This window comes from Aedes albopictus, chromosome 2, assembly GCF_035046485.1.
Source record: "Aedes albopictus strain Foshan chromosome 2, AalbF5, whole genome shotgun sequence".
NCBI classification, from domain to species: Eukaryota; Metazoa; Arthropoda; class Insecta; order Diptera; family Culicidae; genus Aedes; species Aedes albopictus.
In genome coordinates this window covers 276497000-276501520 of record NC_085137.1, presented here as the reverse complement: position 1 = coordinate 276501520, position 4521 = coordinate 276497000, and positions in this window count along the sequence as shown.

The window sequence follows — 4521 nt, the reverse complement described above, 5'->3', positions numbered from 1 at the left end:
CATCTCGAACGCCGGAATAAACCTCTGGAGAGTATTTTCATTAGATGTTGTCTAGGGTAACCAATATAATTTGGACCCCCATATATTTTGGACCCCCTGTGTCCTTTTACCACAACTTACACAGGTTTAATGATGAGATGACGAAAATTTTTAGAATCATTCGCTAAATAAGATCGCTCTGCACGGGCAGCAATCATTTCCTTACTGGAAATATCCTTATTTGCCTTGAAATTATTTTTTGCCAAGCTCATCATCCGTGCGAGTGTCGCATCATGTTTACAAAAAGAGATTGCGGTGCTGAGGAAACTTGCAGATGTAAACAAAAACGTTTATCATTCTAGCGCATTAAATTCGCAAAGTTCGTCTAATCAGCCTTTGTCAATCAAGTAATTAGGATGTGATCCAGCATATTCAAGCGGCAAATTCTTCCAAAATAGTTTCAAACGAGATTAAACACCGGGTGTCCAAAATATATACTGAAGAGGGTTCAAAATATATTGGGGTGTCCAAAACAGTGAAAACTGATGCTTCAAAAATCAGTTATTTTCATCAAATTTTCAGCCAGAAATGACCTTGTGGGTATTTTTAACGGACAGTGGAGGCTTATACGAACATACTAACATCATCATTATGTGTTAATATTCTCTGAATCTGTTTGATTTTGAATTAAATTCAAACCAATGTCCTCTAGGGGTCCAAAATTCAACCGTCACCCTAGTTGTTTTTGTGTACTCGTGGTGACACCGTCATAGCTTGAACTTTTAGAGACGTTTTAGAAACGATCCGTGATATGTTCCTGGGATTCTTTTCCCTTCTAGCGTTTCTAAGACGTATGTATTTGACCCTAACACATCTGCTACTCGTACTCTACTGAATTTGTTGGCAAGTTTCCCTACAAAGTGTTGTCCCTTGTCCGATAGATGAACGTTTTTCTTGTATACTTCTTCGCCTTTCTGAAAGGTATGTGCTTTGTTGGCTCGGAGGTTATAGGGTTGTGAATAGCGCTGATAAGCTTTCATCAGATTCTTTCTGACGATAGAAAACAGATCTTTCATGTCTTCGCCGAGCTGGGCGGGATTTGGATCAGACTCTCTAAGCAGTTCATACTCAGAACCGGAGCTGACCATGTTCCGGCCAAAATTTATGAAATAGGGCGAGAAGCCGGTACTATCGTGGACTGCGGTACGTATTGCCTGAGCTATTTGATGTACGGATTTGTCCCATTCACGGTGGTCTTTCTGGTGATTGAGAGAACATCGTATGGCAGTCACGATGACTCGATTCACCCTCTCAGTGGGGTTCGGACTAGGGTGATAGACAGCCAAGTTCCAATGAGTCACCTTATATTTCCGCAGTAGGTTCTCGAACAAATCCGAAGTGAACACCTTAGCATTATCGGTAATGCATACAGCTGGGGCACCGAATAAGTTAAAGACGAGTTTCTCAACAAAGGTACAAACGGCAGTGGAGGTTGCAGCGTGCATACACTGGACTACTACAAACTTAGAAAAGAAATCACAGACTACTAATAGCCACATATTCCCTTTCTTGGACCTAGGGTATGGACCAAGAAAGTCCATTGAAATCATCTCCCATGGTCGGGAGCAGATCTTCGGCTTACCACAGATCTGAGTGACATTAGTATTTGGTGTCTTAGATTCTTTGCAAACGGCGCAACTATGACAAAACCGTTTGATATCTGAGGCCATGCGAGGCCAATAGTAGCGTTCGCGGACCTTTGCCAACGTCTTTAAGAAGCCCAAATGTGCTTCTTCGTGGGTAGAACGTATATAGTTATTTATGCAACCAGTTGCAAAATGATGATTTTTTCAGCACGAGTTGTACATTTATCCAACGAGGCTTGCCGAGTTGGATAAATACGACGAGTGCTGAAAAAATCGAGTTTTGCAACGAGTTGCATACAACATTTTTTGCAATTATGACAAAATACCCTTGAGTACGATCATTTCTGATTATCCCCACATGTCTCAAGAAGAACCACGTGTGAGCATCCGCACAAGCGTTTTTTTTTTGAATCAGGTAGGCTGTGTTCATAAGTGTCACAAGTACTCGGAGTCACGTCGTCAACAAGCGTTGTTTGCTGCTACTGCTTCTCTCTCGACGTCTGTTTGGCTGATCAAATCAGAATGGAAATCGCTTCTATTCGGTTTAGATCTGTCGAAAAGACATTGAAGCAGTCATCGCATCCACATAAGACCACGGAAAAACATTAGTGTTTCGGAAAACTTGCGAAAAGTGTACCCCTGCAAAAGTGCCGAAAAGTAGTACTTTTCGGCATACTTAACAGTGCTGAAAAGTTCTACTTTTCGGCACTCTTGAGCTAGTGAAGAAAAGTTGGCCGTTTCGGCACAGTTTTGGCGATTGAAAAATGCAATCTTATGCCACGAAATTGCAAAAATATCTTTTCGATCAATTGAGGGGACTAAATATTTCCAACGAAATCCAGGGTCTTCGGGAATAGTAGTGTTTGTGACGAACTTGAAAATCTTGCCATCAGTGATTCTAAAGTCTGGGTATCGATTCGGGTACTTGGTGATCATATCCTTCAACTGAACGATGTACGGATCGTCAAGGGTGATGTCAACGGTGTTGATAGCACGGGACAAGGCATCCGCTGGGATATTCTCCGAACCTTTCTTGTACTGAAGGAGAATATCGTACTTGGCGAGTTTTAACGCCCACCTGGCGATCCTCGGAGACTTCGATTATATGGACATGCTTTGTAAAAATGTAAGACTCATCGCGTCTGTCTGTACGATGAAAGGGGTGCCTTCAACAAAGTGTTTGAAGTGCTCGATACTAAGCAAGACCGCTAAACACTCTCGTTCGGTCGCACTGTACCGCCTTTGGGTGCTCGAGAGTTTCTTGGAGAAGTAAGCTATTGTCTTTCTTACTCCACCATGCATTTGGACCAGCACAGCCCCTATAGCAAGGTCTGAGCTATCCGTTTCTATAACAAACGGCAGGCTGAAATCGGGATTAGCTAATACCGGTCCCGAGACTAACGCAGACTTCAGCTTCTCCAAGGCGATGTGGGCTTCTTCTGTCCAACTGAATTTACGACGAACCTTCTTGAGTAGGTTACTAATCGGTGTAACTATTTCGGAGTACTTGGCGATACATTTTTGGTAGAATCCGGCCAAGCCGAGGAGGCGACGGATATCTTTGACGCACTTCGGTGTAGGATAATCCAAAATCGGCTGTATCTTACTGGCGTCCATGGACAGTCCTTGTTCCGACAATACGTATCCAAGATATTTTATCTTGGTTTGGCAAAACTTGCTTTTGGCCAGGTTGATGGTTAGACCAGCCTGTGTCAGCCTTTCTGCGACGATTCGAATCAATCTCAGGTGTTCCTCAAGCGAATTTGATATAATGATTGTATCGTCGAGGTAGACGTATACCCATGGCTCCAAATCATGTCCAATAACCCGAGCCATTAGTCTAGCCATAGTCGCAGGAGCGTTGGTGAGACCGAAGGGCATCACGGTGAACCGGAATAGACCCTTGTTGGTCCTGAAGGCCGTCTTATCTTTAGCATCCTTAGCGAGTGGCACTTGGTAATAAGATTCCGATAAATCGATGCAACTAAAATACTTCGACCGCTGGATTCTCTGGAGGATACCCATCATATTTGGGAAGGGATAATCATCCTTTTTGGTACTCTGGTTCAAGCGACGAGAGTCCAAACATATACGCCACTTCCCATTAGATTTCTTTATTGGCAGAAGCGGATTTAAGAAATCTATCGGTCCTGGACATTCTTCTATTACTCCGAGCAGCTTCATTCGCTGTACTTCGGCATCAATGACCTCTTCAACGGTCGGAGACCATCTGTATGATGGAAACCTTTTTGGTTTGGAACCAGGCAGAAGTTCGATTGGGTGTTCAATTAGAGATGTACGTCCTAATGATCCATCTTTAGTGGCCGGTAATTGTTGAACTGCTGAAAATAAGGCTTCCCGTTCCGAAGGTGTCAAGTCGTGTTCGGTCTCTAAATCTTCCGGGTTCCGTAATCGCTACTCCGATACTTCCATTGTTGGGATTTCCAGGCTTTCATCTACTGGTTGCTCTGGTCTACTCTCAATACTTGAAGAGTTCGGAGTCAACTGAAAGCACATCACTTCTTCGTCTTCGGCAAAATAGTCGTCGATCCACAGAAGATCCACGAAATTACCGGTCTCACTAATTCCTGGTTCGGTTGAGGTTGGCCAATTAGACGGTATCCAAATTTTTCCATGAAGTCCATTCCTAAGATCAGATCTTTCTTTAATTCTGGCACTACTATGGTGGGCAGGACATGGGTTATAGTTCCAACTGAGAATAGATAAACTAGCTCCGGTATCCGCTAGGGCTTCTACTTGTTCCGACAGAATACGAACTTTCAGGTGTGGACATTTTCGTAGGGACGTAATAATCGTACAAATTCGGTTGAAATAGTCGAAGTTTGGTTTGGGAATCTGGGGCGAACTAGTATTTGAGGCAGCCTGATTCCCTAAA